Source organism: Bombus affinis, chromosome 5 (genome assembly GCF_024516045.1).
Source record: "Bombus affinis isolate iyBomAffi1 chromosome 5, iyBomAffi1.2, whole genome shotgun sequence".
NCBI classification, from domain to species: domain Eukaryota; kingdom Metazoa; phylum Arthropoda; class Insecta; order Hymenoptera; family Apidae; genus Bombus; species Bombus affinis.
This window is the reverse complement of record NC_066348.1, coordinates 10,520,741-10,538,482: the sequence shown is the minus strand read 5'-3', so window position 1 is coordinate 10,538,482 and position 17,742 is coordinate 10,520,741. Positions and strand designations below refer to the sequence as shown.

The following is a 17,742-nucleotide window of genomic DNA, read 5'->3' as shown; positions in this document are numbered from 1 at the left end:
TTATCGGATTTATGTTTGCGGTAAATACGATCATACGATAGTCGTGTCCCGTTACAATGTTAATGCATTTTCAAAATGTTTTACATAGTAATATAGCACAATATAGTATACGCGAAAGGTATCTATAAGCGTCGAAATACTTTTACGAGCCACTGCACTCTTCCCCTCGTTCGCCAAAGATTACAAAATCCAAAGATATATATTTCTCCAACAAATTGGAAAATATATGAAATAAAACGACGACCGAAACCGTCCGAAATTTCAAAGGAACCGCGTCATATTTCATTTCGTAGATAATTCCCGTGATCGACTTTTTAGCGTGGTATGACCTGTTTGTAGAAGATAACTTAGCAAATTTTAGCCAAACGCTATCGTTGCTAAAATTTCTCTCGAAAAATCGTAAATATCGACTCGCGATCTCAACCGAGCCGCTGATAGCTTGTCACGGTTGTTCACGTGCCTGTGAATAACGAGTCGAGGAGATAGTTTTGAAATACTAAAATTCAGGTTTTCGTTGGTATGGGAAGTACGTGGTTGGCAATGGAGCAAACGATCAATACTCTTCTGTTCTTTCGACCCTCGACTACGTTACGTTTGGCATCTGCTCTAGCAATTCTCCTTTCGACCCTACGCCGACGATTCTCTCCCCTGGCCCGTCACTTTCCTGCCAAGTTCGTGAATTTATGTCGTCTCAATTTTCGCTTCCTGTCGAGACTGGATACCCTCGTGCCGTGTTAAACGCGCCGTAAGTCAATAACCCCTATTTGTATTGAAATCGATCCGCAGGAATTCGTAAATCGCTGACTCCATTCTGTCCCTCAATTTCGTATTTCACGATTATCAGACCCGCTGTTTCGCGATTATTGCGCGTCTCGTGCGCAATTAAACGCCGATCTAAATTGTACACCGTGTAAACGCGAATATCCGTACAGCGATAAACAAAATGTATTACTGTGGCGCAGCTTTATGCAAATTCATATCTTTTCATATCCCACTTTCTGCTAAGTTTCGCTTATTAAGGCAAGGCATCATCCTCTTCCACAAGATACGATCAAAATTGAGGATACCTTAAAGATGCATCAAACCTCGACTAACTTGTTAACCTGTAACTTTCTACATAGTTTTTGACCTTCTTTGATTGCTAGTTTTATTTGTAGAAAAAGTACCTACACTTCTTTTTTGAATTAAAAACACCACGTATTATACAAAAATCCATGAAATCTTGAATAATTTTTCAATTTAAAATTCTTTTTATTTGATGTCCGACTATCGCAGTTTTTCCATCCCTTTTTCCAACTAGCCTTCACACAGGGTGTTCCTAAAGTTGTGATACGACACTCCGAGTAGTGATTTTACGTGGAAAAATAAGTCGAAAGGAAGTAATATCGTTTCATTTAAGGCTTCGTTTTCCAAAAAAAAAGAGTATGAAGCTGAAGGTCCACTTTCTGATTTGCCACTAAACTTACCAGGCCCGGTCAAACTTCCGGTTTCAAAATTTAATTCGAGACTGTACGTTCGTTGTTTCTTTTGCTCGTCCAACTTTATGTAAATCCTTACATCAATAAAAATTGAATTATATAAATAATTAAATTGAGAAACCGGATAATACAATTTACATAAAGTCAGACGAACAAAAGAAACAGCAACGAATGTATAATTTTCAATTAAACTTTGAACCGTTTTTGACCGGGTCTGATAAGATTGGTCACTGTTGACAAATAATACGAAAGACAAACAGAAACGGAAGTTCTGTACCTCGAAACTTGCAGTTAATACGCGTCAATTTTTTCGAAAACGAATACCCCGAATGAAAAAATGTTGTTCTTCTTCTTCGTCTTATTTTTACGATTTTCGGAACACTCTGTATAGTACAAGCTTAGGCGCGTTTGGGAGCGAGGTTGGGCCTGGATCTTCGGATAAAATCGGTGCCCTGAGAGTTGCATGGAAACGAGTGGGAGTTGGAAATATGTAAGCAAAGTCCTTTCTCCGGGCTGCGAAGTCGAGAAAAATAAATAAATATATAGCTATATATAGTACACGCGTATGTTTTGATTAAATTGCTCAGGGGATATCGTTTCAACGCGGCAATTGCGACATCCTCGCAATCGCTGGAACAATCGGAATGAAAAATCAGCGAGCGCGTCCGAGAATAGCGAATAATTAGCGATTAATGCCTGCGGCGTATTCGATCGATTTTCTCGATGGTAGTACAGGTTTGAAAGTCATTCCCACCCCCAAACTGTCGAAACTTGGGGCTGCCAATGCCCTTTCTGGCTCAGACTGCTGTTGAAACCACCGGTGCTGTTGCCAGAAAGTTTCGACTCTAGAGGATATCCGGCGAGTAACAAAAGCGCGTTTCGTTTTACGACGTCCATTAGCATATCATGCATCTCTAGAAAAGCTGGCGGCCGTTAAAACTGGAGAAAAGCCTGACTGGTCTCTGTAGTAATTTTTCGCCACTCCGAGAGACGAATTTTCCATATTAACCCTTTAAGTGGAGATAACGAGTCTCGCCCGCGTACATTTTCTGTACCAAGCTCGACTTTGACGATTTTAAATGTTTAAAAACCATATGAATCTCTTCTAACTTAGAAAAAGGAAAGAAACTTGTGATATTTACGCGTTCTCTTGCCTTCTTTTCTATTAAATTTCGATATTTTCCGAAATATGTAAATTCTTATATTAATCAATTTCTCAATTTTGCCTGATATAAGAATTTACATAAAGTTGGATGAGCAAAAGAAATAACGATAAAAGTACAATTTTTAATTAAATTTTGAAAGCGATCATTAATGTTAAACCATCGCTAAACCATTGCATATGGTTTAACAGCCAGACGTTGTCACGTTCCATGGGTTTAATCGAGGAAAATACCTTACGTAAGAGTAGATCGCTTAAAGGTTTGTTTAGAAATCGGGATAAAAATAGAAAATGGAAGGAGAATACTTTGGTCTCCGATATCACCTTCAATTTCACGTCATCGGACTTTTACATGTACATACAAAGTGTTGTATTAACCGGTTGGATTAAAGCAAAGTCAAAATGATCTTCATAGGGTAACAAATTCGATTTTTCAGTCCTATCGCTTCCATATCGACAGCATCGACGTACATTCTGAAGCGGAGTATTAACAGTTTACGTCGATGGTAAAGCTTCTTCCTTTATGTTACATTAACTGACGAGTCTATTGTTATTTCTTTCGTATCTCGCGTTTTTATCGTAATTTTTAAAACTCTATCTGAATCTATATTTTCGTACGAAACGCAGAAATGTTAACGTACAAAGCCTGCGCTTTGGAATAAAGTAAAAGTAACGATCAATAATTGCGAAATAAAATAAAAATGATAGTAATCGCTAAGAGAGCTGGCAATAACATCGCGTTTCTTCTATTTTGAGAAATGTCCAGTTTTACCGTAAACTCAAATTTATACACGATCGAAGAAGCTAAAGCGAAAGCTGAAAGATGAAAGAAAGAGAAGAGGAGACGATAAAATGAAGGAAGGGAAGAAGACAAAGAAAAACTCGGTTAACTAGTAACGCTCTGATTAATGTCGAAACCGTTCTGCTTAGCATAAATTACCGCCTCCGTGATAGTTACTCATAGTACTATACCTTCGGTATTTCAATTTCGCTTCGATCGATCTAACGGTTCTAAAAGAATACCATTCTTCCGCCCGTTGAATCGTCTGGCGTTGTAGAATGCGCAAAATAAATTATACGCTCGTGTGTTTCTACTACGTTAAATATGAAAAGTTTATAAAATCCAGAAAACCTTACTACTCGCGTACTCCCGGACCGGAAGTAATATGTTCGCGTAAATAAGAAAAGAAAAAGAAAACAGAGTGCAGTAATCCTACGGAACTGTAATTCTGCGAATTAATTCTTTCTATCTCCGTGTATATAATTTGTTATAATTTACGTCTCTAATGTCTAAGTTACGATATTAAACATTCAAATTTCACTGAATGAATTTTGTACTTTCCACTAAATAAAAGTAAAGTAGTCACATTCGTGAGTTTCTAGTTCATCGTTAATTAGTACGTAAATATTATGTTAGGTTCTTGAGCTTTAATTAAATATTAATTCGATTTTAATAGCCTGAGATATTACAAAGTTTATGTTAAGAAACTCAATTCTGAAGAAAAATAATGTTTGGAAATTTTATCGATCGAAATAGAACTTAAAATAGAAGCATTAAACGGATAGTTAATTTATTTTTCTCTTCAAATTGCAATCGAACCTCAGAACGTGTCAGTTCCTGGAGAAATTAAAGAGTATCGTATATTTTGTACGAACGTTTCTACTCTTCGTTGTGTCTGTATTTTTCTTCCAAACAAATTTCATTTTTATATTATCATTAGACGTTTCACTAATTTAGAATTGCATGTTACGTTGCTAAAAAGTCATCCACAGCTCCGATATATTTTCAAAGTAACTTGCAATTTCAAGGCAATACTAATGCACCATTGCGCAATAATTACCAACTAACAATGTTAACTACAGACCGTAAGTTACAAAATTCTCTTTTATATCTTTACTTTACCTCGTTTTACGATACAACAATGATATATGTATGATTTATGATTTGCCAAAGTAATAAAAAAATAAAACATCAAAATCAAATTTCATCCAATTTACCTATTATCGAACTTGCTATGGTTATACAAAAAAATTTATTAAAACCGATAATTTGTGATTGGTAATTTGCAAAATTTCACCAATAATATTAGTTTGATCGCGCACGAGGGCCCAAGTACGCGTTACAACGACTATACTCTGATCGTTCGTTCAACGACTATGAAATAAATAGCAATTGGAAATATTTTAATTAATCGACCGATACATCCGCTATCCGATATCTTGTAGATACTCAATTAATAAATATTCGGCCACTTTGACGCCGGCTCGGGGTGTGCTGCGCGTACGTAGTTATTTTCACCAGAGACAGGTTATTTACCCGAGATATTTTAATGCAGAATGGCACGGAGAACTGGACAGAGAGATACTTTGCCTAAATGAAACACGGTAAGTACGCGGTGTTGTGGTACAACCGAAGAATTTACTTTCAAAACGCTTTAAAATCCGGCCGTGAAAGAAACGGAAGCCGAACGTGTGCATATGTTCCAAACAGTTTCGACGATATTACGCCTGCAGGAAATTGGTTGTGCAAGATCTGTCAAATCTCGAACAAAATTTCAGCATATTATGTTTTATGGTTGCATCTGATATAACTGACGTTACGATATTATAATTGCAAAATATAAAATTTCAATTTTTCCTTATTAAATTCTACGAACTAGCGACCGTTCGTATTATTCGGATATAACGATAATTAGCATTTTTATCGTATAGAAACGCATAATTGAAAATATGAAATTTATATAACGCGTCGAGGAATCTTTTCTCTTTCTACGAATGATATATATATATATATATATATTTCTTTTTATTTTATTTATCTATCTCGCGATCAGTTGTTTGTTTCGTAACGTAATAACAGATAGAATAAATAGTTAATTCGCATACTTGAAGAAATATTTTTGAAATCTATTACGATCAGAATTTCTATTTGCTGTTCCATTCTAATTGGAAGAAAATTGTAGCTCTTTTTATTAATTATTATTTACAAGATTTTGTGAAAGTTAGTCGCGATAGTTTACCTTAGAGCACGTTTCATTTATTTCGCATTACGGTTTGTTATATCTGGAAACGTCGTTAATCAGTCAATTAGACCATGTCCGGATTTCTTTATTTTCCGTAAACTTTCTTTCGCTACTTTTGACTTCCTTCTGTACCTGATTCAAGCATATCGCAAGAAAGTACTATCATACATACACGTAGAACGAAAAAATGATATAACTCGCGTAACGTAAACGCAAACATTTCGCTGTCAAAATTTCCACAATAATTTTCCACGAATTCTATCGAGAATTATCGCTGTTTCGACGCGGTTTTCTCCTCGTTTCAAGGCAATGTTATAATGTTGCATTGTATGCAAATAATGTTAACACATTTTCGTCAAGTAACCAGATTGCAGATCCTTGTGCAAGGACAGGAACACGCAAAACCGGTTTAGCGGTTAAATGAAAATAATATACTACATGTTACAATACAGGAATGCCTGCAAGATTTCGCGTTTAATTAATTTCTATCTGTTAGCCATTGTAATCCGTAACATCCATCGATCTATTTTAGAAAACGTCCAACGAATCGTAAGATTGATTTTCAGGTATATAATCACGCTGAAGTAAACAATGGAGCGTCATTTTCCATATTCATTGAAAGTTGATCGCAGCTTTATCTTATCGTACTTGAACGCAATAAAACAATGAATTACGTTAAGTCAGTGTCGCGTGTTCAACGACATCCAATCGAGAAACGAAGAATCCACGTGGAACAAAGAAATATTTGCGGATCAGTTTTCTCCTCTTTAACGTAAGCTTTGACGTATATGTACAGGTAACTGGCGTACAATTTTGCAAGTTAAATACGCAAATGGAAAATGCTTGAAAATCTCGTTTCACGCGTGCTGTTTGCTACGCTTGAAAAAATAAAAAAAACATCGTTTCACGCATGCTGTTGGCTACGCTTGAAAAACACAAAACGTCGATTCACGTCTAACGACGTTAATGTGTTGATACATTTAAACAACGCGAATGTAAATGAACGTATCTCGAACAGATATGTATAAATATCGTAGGCGAACATAAATAATTTCGCCATGGAATACATTCCACCTTCTATAAAATATTTCGATATTAATAAACGTAAAGATCATACGACTGTTCCATCAGTTTTCTTATTTACACGATTCGTTTATTTCTTTTATTTGAAACTTTAGCGTAGTCGAAGCAATATCGAAACTTCTATCGTTGACAGTTCACGCGAAAATATAGATATACGTTTCACTATCATTGTTTGTCTATCTCGCGATACTATCGCCTGAATCACGAAGTTTCTCTTATTATACTGCGCAGTCGTAACTTCATAATGTTGTACGTCGTGCTGTTACGTATAAAAGTGCAATATACCTTTCAAAATAAGCTACACGTTTCCCGTCTGCAATTTTTACACCTCGGAATACCGTATATGATATATTATATCGTATTACGTAAATACAGTGACTTCGAAAACTGTTGCAACAGCCTTTCCGACTGAATAACTTTTTTAAGTCATCGGACTAAACAGCTTGCATCTTCTTCTTTTCTTATTCTGAGAAGTTAGGAATCGCGAGAAGAAGATAAAGGTCATCTGAACATTTGTATCGATTGTACGCGATGAAAATTTTTATTGAAATCGGTTAACATTGTTATCAGCTCCAAACGATTAGAAATTGCGAAAATCAAAGTTCTCAGGACCGCCCGTTTGAAATCTATATCTTCCGAAGCTTGTCGCTTGTTTCCGCCTCAATCGATTTCAATGTACGTATATATATATATAACTGACATGAATTTTCAAAACATGTCGTCTAAATTTTCGTTACAAACTCCGATAATCACAATGTTTTTACAATTCTTCTATACGTCATCTAGTAAACTAATCGTCCCAACTTCTATAGAAGAAAAAAGAAGAAAGTTTCGGAAGCCACTGTACATGAGAAAATATCGACAACTTCTATACTGTATCGAACGTAAAACTAGTTCATTGCTGTACTTCGTACTTATCTTTTCACCAAGACCTTTTACTAAAACATTCACGAGGCTACACGTGAAACTCTTTTCTTATTCTTATTCATGGAATATGCACGGATTAATGGACGAAATCTGGGTCAGCGTTATACGAATAAAAAAAGTAGCGTATATCTTACGTATTGCAATTATTTACCCATTTGTTGCAGAAAGATTTGGTCGTAGAGCGGTGTTCTTCGTCACGGATGGCTCCTTCATAGTTTCTTCGATCTTCGAAACTCTTTCGCTATTGCTGCCCTCCACGATGCCTTCAACGATATTTCTCAATCCTTATCGCGTGAACGTACGAAACACCACCAACTGTCTCTCCCTCTTCCTCTCTCCTTTTTTCATTTACTTTCTTCCACTTGGAAAATTCTCGGGTCTTCTAAATTTTTCCCCACAAGAATCACACCATTCCATTTAACGACGTCCCTTCTTTGGCGAGCATCACGCGCATACCGCTAATTTAGAAAGTTCTTGGACAAGCATCGCGGACCAATTATGCAATATAACGCAACGACACGATATTGTGCCTTGTTCCCCTTTTCTACCACAAACTGATTATAGTTATTCGTTCGGTGTGTGCGTTTCAGATCGATGGAAACGATTCTCAAGCGGTTAGATAGGTAGCTGGCTAGGTGAAGTTAGAAGATGCGTGCAAAGGCTCGCGAAATTCGAACGCTTCTGGAAATTTCTCGTGAATATTTGCTTTAGCTCTGCGATGATTAGATTGCGAATTTTGATGCGTTCCCGAGAAATTTGAAGGCGCAAGAATGCAATGCGCACGGTGTGCAAAAATATACGAGACATTCGAAGCTGAGTAATCGGTGCGCTCAGGGAGCGAATCTCTGCTCAGGTTTCGTTTGTTTGGCACGTTGACTGACACGGCGATGATCGACGGGCTACGTTTATTAAAATTTTACGATAGTTAAAATGATCAGAGTAACTGGAATGATTGAAATAAGATACGCTTCCTGAATTAAAAAATTTTCAATAACGTGAATGATTTGGGTGAAACTGAGAGAAAGAAGAGCAGAAATATGATATAAATTATAATATGGATATAGCATTTTGCAAAAATTCAATGGTGTAGTGTACACTCTCGTAGTATATTTCAATCTGTTGCGCGTGTTTAATTAACGTGTTAATTACAAACACGAAGATATAAAGCATAAAAATCCGCAGTGCATCGTATTACGGTGCTGCTGAAGTTTCAAAATGATTAGCGTTATATACCGAAGTTTCGTTTAGTACGTGGCTTCTTTGTCATTGCCGATGGCACAACTCAAGAAATGTAATTTTCAAGGGCGTTTGAAACTCCATAAAAGAAATTTTCGTGAGTCACTTCGAAACATTACAAGTCCGACTTAACGCGATATATGTCGCTGTATATTCGCGAAAGCAGTACAATCGCTTCCTCGTGTAACGTCAGAGAACAACCGAGGATGAGTCAGTGCCGTTGTAAAGCTAAGACTGCGCGCAGGTTGAAGCAATAATTTTCATTAACCGGCTAGTTGTTTTTAACGAGTATACTCTTCACGAGGAAACGGCAATATTTTAAATAAATATTTTTAATTTTTCTATATTATAACAATCACACATACTCCGTGTTGGACGAGTATACTCGCCAACTTTCTGTGACACATTTTAGGTACACGCTTTTCAAAGAGATCGCAACAGCTAACCGATTGATTTTGCCCTCCGACGGAAAATTCATGAAATTATAAGCATACCGTTCCTGGCGATAAAAATAAAAACGTAATATTTCCATTCGATAAACGCAACTTTGAAATCTTTTGAGTTGTGCCGCTATCATTGCCAAGCACCGATATATCTTTGCGACACATCTAGACTATTCAGTAATTAATATTTGCACGAAGAAACCGCATTTAACGAAATCTTATCGATACCTGTTCCCATTTATTCGTCCACCTTTTTTTCCATCGACAGGATATTCATAAAAGGTATCTACAAACGTTGTGCGAGTTGTCGTGGCTTTCCTCTCGCTTTCTCACCGTTAGTACCGCCTATTTACGACGCTCCCTTCCGTTCTAACGATTTCCTCTTCCTCTTCGTCCACTCGTTCCTTTCCGCTTCTTTTTGCCTTTCCAGGTTCCTAGTTCGTTGTAGGACTCGACGAGACGACGAGCGAAGAGCGAGCACGATTACCGCTCTCCTCGCAATGCTAACTCTACGCTCAGCGAACCAGCTTCTGTTAAATGGCTATTAAAGCCGGTATGGTTTAACGAGTTTACGATTATACTTCACGCCGGGACGAAACGCCGCTGACTGGCGCGGAACTTGCGAGTTTAACCCTTTCATTACGCGTACCGCGCGTATTCACCGATTGTTCGCCTTCTTTCTTTCTCTTGCCGTGTTCGTACGTCTGTTTTCGATTTACGACACGAGAACTCGAACGTTTAATTATTATCATCGAGAGCGATTCTAGACGGTACGATACACACTTTTCTGCGAATTCATACTATTGACAATATAATTAGGAAAATGGAGCGTAGGTAGAAAATTGCTTCGCCTGCCAGCTATTATACGGAAAGCACTGGATATTTTACGTATATCCTCTTAATATGAATTAAGCGTATTCTGTGGGTTTTCGACTTTTGCGCTTTCAACTTTCTTCGAGATACATAAAAATCCGCTACCTAATTCGTATCGCGAAAAGGGTCTTTCATTATGGAGCAGAGCTACCAGTAGGAGGTTTATTAGCTTGTTATTCGTAGATTTCTCGAACGAAAACCAGAAAAAGAAATGCGACAAGTTCATCCTTGTTGATTTACTGATTTTTATACCACCCGGTGGCTAAAAAGGAAAAGTACGAAAGGACGAAGGGAATGATCCGATAGATTCGAAGATACAAACTTCTGGAAAATTGGTGTTTTGTAAGAAACGAATAATATTAGTCTAATCATTAGAGTTGGTTTAAGTTACACGATATTAGTCTGAAAAATTATTGTTATTTTTCTCAGCGTTCGAAGGGGATCGCTCTTATCAGAAACGCTTTAATTTACAATTATTAATTAAACGAAACGTGGTCTTCGTGTAAAACTGATTAATAGAATATTGAATTTTTAAATTGCGATTCTGTAAAATGCGGAGAAACATGTTTTATCGTGTTTTGCACTTTCATCTAGAAATTATATGAGAATAACAACTGTGTTTAGTTTAATTAACGTTATTTAATTTAGGGAGGAAGCGTATTAGGTTTGTACGAATGCGAACGATCTATGAAATATCAATTAATAGATTAGGGAATTATAGAAATTTTAAGATTTTAATTACGGAGGACAAGCCATTGAACCAACTTTCCTTTTTCCTTGTCTTTTTAGGAAATTTTTCTTACTAAACATTTCAACATGTATTTAAAATGAAACACGTATCAACGTTAATATCGAACTTAGCACTGAAGTAATAATAAAGAGTGAAGTAATAATAAGTTATAAGACAGATTTCACCTATTAACAAATTTCATACATTATTCAACAATTGTTTCCTTTGTTCGCTTATAAGTTTTGATGGATTACAGCGTAATAAAAATCATTTGACTGGGGTTTCTGTTAATTTCATAAGCCTCACAATATATGTATTACGCATCGCTTATATTTTACGATTTTATCAAACGATATGAGCCATTCGATCCCGCATCATCGTATGGTAATCAAAAGTCAAGCGTTTAACGCGACTGTTCGATCGTAAAATAAATAACAAATAAAGATTTGTTGCTGTTCTATCGGAAAAATCATTGCAGCGTAACAATCGATTAGGATTTTAAATGCAGCCTTTATTTGTTTCGTACATAAATACATCTCATCAATACAATTGCAACAGCTATTACGAAATTAAACATCTCTTGGAACCAAATAGAATAATTTTCAAACATTAACGTTCAGTGAATACTTATTAAAAGTACGTAACGCATAAATTTGGCTTCTCCCTGTTTACACACGAGTATTCGACGTTTAAATATGAATTACATCGAACGAATTTAAGTTAGCCGAAAAAGCACAAACAGATACTGTAGTTGTAATTTTCATCTACGTACGGTTTCTTCTCAACTAAATTTACGCATCGTACGATTGATCAATTTTTCAGACGAAGACTCGGACTGTGTTCGATATCAACGATGTTGAGTTTAAAGCTAGGATTAAAATTAGGTATAGAATTAACAGCGACATTGTCGTTCGTTCAAATTAAATTATATTAGCACCCTTTTGGCGGCATTTAATACTTTTACGTATTCTTCGCGTGTCGTTTCAAACGTACGACCGTCACGAGGACTTTACGTCGAAACGACATACGTAAAGCTATTTATCATCTTACTATATCAGCGAATAAATTAAGTTAAATAGATAGATAGTAAATGTAAATCACTCGCTATGCACGTATGTATTAATATACCACGATAAGAATAACTCTTAGTTTCCGAATAACAGAAAATTATATTCATACAGTATAAACATTATTTATTGCAATATATATTTCTTTATATCTTCTCTCTATGAATTATCAAGACTATTTCTGATTAGTCGTCACTGAGAACGGTGCTACGCGACACCTCTGGCAAGGATAATCGTAAAACCAGACCACGCAACTTCATTGAGACACGAAACCAAAATTCAGAAGTAAAACGTCGTTCGAACAATGATAATCCGCTCGATTACAATTCGAAAGAATTTCAGTAAGCAACTTGAGCAAAATTCTCAATTAAGTCAAGACGAAAACCATCTTCCTGTGATCGGACAAAATACGTCGAAAAATCTTACACACACTTATCGGGCTCTAACGGATAAAGAAACAACGAAAACAACGTAAATGCAGTTCAGTCTCTGTAATTCACCTCGTTCCGTTCTAAGAAGTCGAATTTTAAATTGAAGCCAAGGACAACGAATAGATCTATGGACAGATGGACGATTCCTCCATCGAATTTGATATTACGATTCGTAAATTTCTTTACGTAAATTGCAATTACGTGCGTAATTGCAAGAACCGAGAGCTAAATACATAGGAACATCGCTAAAAGGGCGTAACGAATTTTGCGCGCAGTCTAAAACACAAGAAATAACCGACAAATGGATTGAATATCTTTCCTCTGGAATCACTGGAAAGCGGAGCTAGCTGCCTCTTGGATGCAACAGCAGCCTCTTGGATAAAAAATGTTGATATTTAGTTACGGAGACGCGGTTTTCATTTGTATATAAAACACAAGAAGACGTCTAACTTGAGAAAGGAAGATCGTGTTTCTGAAATTCAAACGAGAAGAAGAAAGAAGAAGACATTCGTGATTGATGAATACACGGATGATTTGTACGACATGAATCGTAAATGCTGTTTGCTATAACGCCGTAGATGTAAACCCTATCCCCCATAGAAATTCAAGTTGCTTTGTTCGTGTTGTTTAAACTAGGTCCTTCCCATTTTCTTTTTTCTTCCTTTTTTTTTTTTTTTGCGATGCAACCCTACTTGGATGTCCCATTGGAGACGCTAGGGTGCGTACCGGAAGGGTCCAGTGAACAGCATGCATGATTCACGAATCGTACAGCACACCAATTACTCCGTTATTGTTCATACGAATATGTTCGATAAGAGATTGAGGCACTTAACAGCGCATCCTTTCAAGATCTCACGAATGAGTATCGCGAGTAGATGGTTCGTACATTAGGTCCATGATACGAGGTGTATTTATTATCCTCCTTTTAACTCTGCTACGTTCTTCCGTATTCTAGTATTTTAAATTTTCTTTAAAAAATTAAAAGATTGAAGATTATAAAGCGGAGAAACCCCGTAATTTTGGAAAATCTGAGTTACGATTGACGAGAGTAACGGATTAATATATCGCGTCACTTACGGTAGACAACTGTTATCAATTTCAAAGTTTCTTTCGTTCATCACTGTTCAATAAAACACGCTGGTAAAATATTGAGAAAAAATTGCAAATTGTTTCTGCATCTTAAATTATCTCTCGTGGCTTGCTAAACCACGAGAGATCGAAATACAAGAACTGGATGAACGTAGCAAAATTAATTTCCTCGATGATTATCTTGAATACAAGTATTTCCAAATATACTCCATAAGCTATGATTTTCTCGTTCTACGGATACCTACAGGAAACTACGCGTACTACGGGTAATGCTAGATGTGTAGCAAATGTAAATGCATCCCTAGCGAGTTCGTAACGCGTCGAATCAATTACTGCATAAACTAACGATAAATACTCGAGTATACATTAATACATATCCCCTGGGGAGATACAGTAACAAGTAAGAGCCAGGGTTGGATTCGTACGCTACGATTGACCGTGTAAGCAAAGCAACGTCCATGGGAGTCCATGGGATCAAAGAGGAACGTCAACGCCAGGCTACCTCTATAAAACATTAAACCTAATTTACTGTGACATACACTGAATCGCTGAAACGGAGAAAGTACATTTAACATTTCACAGTTTCAGTTTCGGAATTTTTAACAAGCTTTGCTAAACAAGATCTCTAAATGGATTATCCATAGAAACATTAAACGGTGTATCGTGTTTCTAATTAAAAGATCGCTCTACGATTTAGTTTGGAAAGATTAGTTAGGACGTTTTATGTCAACGATGAATTTGCATATCATTTAACGACGAAAGCCATGGTATTCTTTGGTTTGTAATCTTAAGCAAAAGTCAAAGTCCGACCAAGTTTCGTGTCGCTATGTGCAATCGAAATTTAAGTGGAAGGCGCTATCGTCTAACTGATGTTTCAGATATTTGAGAATGCCAGTAAAATCAACAAGAACGTGGTCATTTTCAGTTTCGTTAAAACATCAGGGACAGTAGATACTTAAGGGGCCTCTATGGGAAACTAGTTTACGTAACGTTCTTTGAAGCGGGAGACGATATCAATTTGGGAGGCAGGAATTTTCGAGTTAGTTAACTACGATAATTACAAACTCGACAGGTGGCCATGGAGGCTCACCCTTCTGAGGCTTCTACGCTACGAACTTAGTTTATTGGAAGTACATTTAGTACAATCTCGGACCGTCGAATTAGATCCATGCAACACAAAAATGTCACTTTTGTGCTGTACTACATTTTGGATTCTTTTTAAAGATGCAAAACGTTCGATAAAGTGACGAAGATAAAAAGAATCTGAAAGAGTCGAGTCATGTCACAGGAGGAATACACGTGAGCTAAGAATTATTTCCAGACAAGGGAAACATAAATAGGGAAGAAACATTATTAAGAAGTGTAACACTCTAGTAATTGATGAACTTTGCTGTTGTAAAATTTACTCAGGCTACTGAATTTTACTAAAAAAAATTGGGAATAATTTTAAATGATCCTAATTCGATGTTCGATGGCTGTACTTTCTAGCGGAAGAACATTGGATCGATGTTCGGGTGAACTTACGATCAACTGCAAATCTAACAGCTCTCACTCGTTTAGTATTATGTAGCAAATATACGAAAAAGGGATATATATTAATATATATTTTATAATAAGAAGACTAATTTCCTATCTTTGCAAATTACGTTCAAGAAAGAAGTGAAGAATAATCGTTTCAGGAATATCCAAAGTGTCAATTATACGTAAAATATCATATATGTACATCTAATAAAATAAAGATACGTGATATAGGAATTGCAAGCATCGCGCTTATATGAAAATGTCGAATTATACGAAATTCGTGTATCAAATAATTGTACAATTACGTTCGATCACAATGATGATCTAACCTATTATCAAAACGATCCTTAAAAAAAACATCTACGGTAACATCAACGCATAATTAAAAGATAAGAAGAACTAAACCATTTGGCATTACCTCGCACCTATCTATATCTATATGGAAGTGATTGACGATTAGTAATACAAGTTCACGCAAACGAGGAAAACGAAATCACAGTGAAACGAAGCAAATGAAAAAGCAATCGTGCGGCATAATTCTTTACAACATGCTCTGTTTTCTTGATAACAAAATATAGAAAGAATAATAGAAAAAGGAAAAGCGTGGAATCGAAAGATCGACACGGATCTGGCACGATGATCGATCGATCCTTCTCGATGGATCTTTCGTAGCGCTGCGTCTGCTTTTTAATATTTTTCCAAAGTATTTATATCATTTACGCTCGCTCGCAGCACGCAATCGTAATTGCTATACTCCTTTTACGATTACGGATAATAATAGCGCTGGGCATCGAATACGAATACGACGTTCACTACTCACTTTCTGTGTATATATTTATCGATTAAGCGACGATTAATTGAATCAGCTAGCAGACTAGAAAACACACTGAAAAGAAGAATAATCAGAACCGAGAACGGTTCGGATTTGGAACTTTTGACAAGGACGAAAGTTTATCGGACGTGACGGAGACTCGTATGAAATTGGAAAAATAATCTCTATCGTTCATTCTACTTGTCATTATCCTTCGTTCGTTTCATCTCGTTATTTATCGTCACCTGGTTGTGCTAGCGTTCAGCTACCCGACGATTATAACGTCGTATCTTAAGTAAATACGTCTGCTTATTCGAAAAAGACTTTGCTCGGACATTTCATCATTGAAAAGATAACTTTCATGCGTGTATTCGTCAATATGCTTTCGTCATTCTGCTCTATACTCGTTTCTTTGTTCTCTTTGTTCCTTTCTGTATTCTTTATTATCTTTCAGACCTTTCCTTTCCCTCTCTCTCTCTCTCTCTCTCTCTTTCTCTCCCTCCCTCTCTCTCTCTCTCTCTCTCTCTCTCGGAAAGTCTCAACTCTTATGCCTGAGTTCTATCCCTATTGCAAGTGTATATTACGTCCGTGTTCTCAACGCTATGCCGACTTAGTCGCTGCGATTAGTGTGGTTTCGCTAGTCGACAGAGAAGGGCCGGCGGGTTGTGGTCGCTAGTTAGGATATGTCAGCTGGTAGTAGTCCCCACCCGCGGAGTCCTCATCGGGGCTTTGCAATTGCTTCACTCGCTTTATTAGCGCGCTAGAACACAAAATACTATCGCTGAATTGACGTCCTCTCAATTTTTCATTTTTAAAAAAATTTTATTTTTTTGTTTTGTTTTAGCTGTTTAATTGAATCTTGCGTAAATCTATGCTTTACCGCTATCTCAGCAGATTCATATTCACCGACACCAATTTCATTGTACGCGTTTGTTGACCTCCTTCTCGTAATGCGCGAGTGTAACAACGTTAAAAACAGAAATTGCCTCGATTCTACCCAAAAATTAAAATCAAACTAGATATATATATATATATATATATATATATATACACATACATATATATATATATATATATCACTGTTGTATATAACTGTTCTTGGTTACTGTACAAAATATCTAACTGAAAATTGAAAACTTACAAGAGAATTTAGAGTACATGACCTGGGTAAGAAAAAAAGAAAGAAGCAGAAGGGCTGAAACGAGGATTGTTACATCACGAAATAGGGTTGACCACAACGCATCTACGTGTTTTGCAGGCTCAAACGACAACACAACTCCCTCGACGAATACAGAGATTAAAAATAAATGAACAAAACGCATACACGCCACGAAAAATGACAAGCAGGGTATCACGTGAGCGGAGGAGTTTGATGCAATGAACGTTCATCTCTTGCGATTATATTCCAAGAACCGTACGATGAGACTGTATCGTTACAACTATTATTACCGGTAATAAAACGACTGTCTTTCCCAGCGTTTGCTTTTATTTTCAAGGATGACTCTTCCTTTCACAAACTTCCCTTGTCCATTGTCTCTGCGTGACAATTACTTTACCACGTACTTTTTCTATTTTATCCCATGACCATGTCATTTCCAGAAACGTCTAGTTACTCGCTGAAGATATTTTCGTTAAATAAAATCGGAATTTTTAGGTGTTCGAACGATCGCTTCCTAGTAACAGAGAATTCACTTCTTTTCGCAGGAAAAAAAGAAAAAAAAAGAAAGACGAGGATTAAACGAAATATCGAAGCAACATAGATGGTTCTAACAAAAAAAAAAAAATAATGATAATAATAAAAAGCAAGACGTAAAACTCGGACGAAAGACGCAGTTCTAGCCGAATATACACCGCGTCTCATAATTATG

The 17,742-nt window shown here is 36.6% G+C and overlaps 1 protein-coding gene and 1 long non-coding RNA gene across 13 annotated transcripts in view; one reads left to right on the top strand and one right to left on the bottom strand.

Annotated features, from left to right (window-relative positions):
- LOC126916429 (putative mediator of RNA polymerase II transcription subunit 26) overlaps positions 1–17,742 on the bottom strand; it is a 68,566-nt gene that overhangs the window by 16,727 nt on the left and 34,097 nt on the right. The window lies entirely within an intron of this gene.
- Positions 6,341–17,349, top strand: LOC126916477 (uncharacterized). The gene is made up of 2 exons (XR_007710610.1): positions 6,341–6,459; positions 17,133–17,349. It is a non-coding gene; the product is annotated as an uncharacterized LOC126916477 (long non-coding RNA).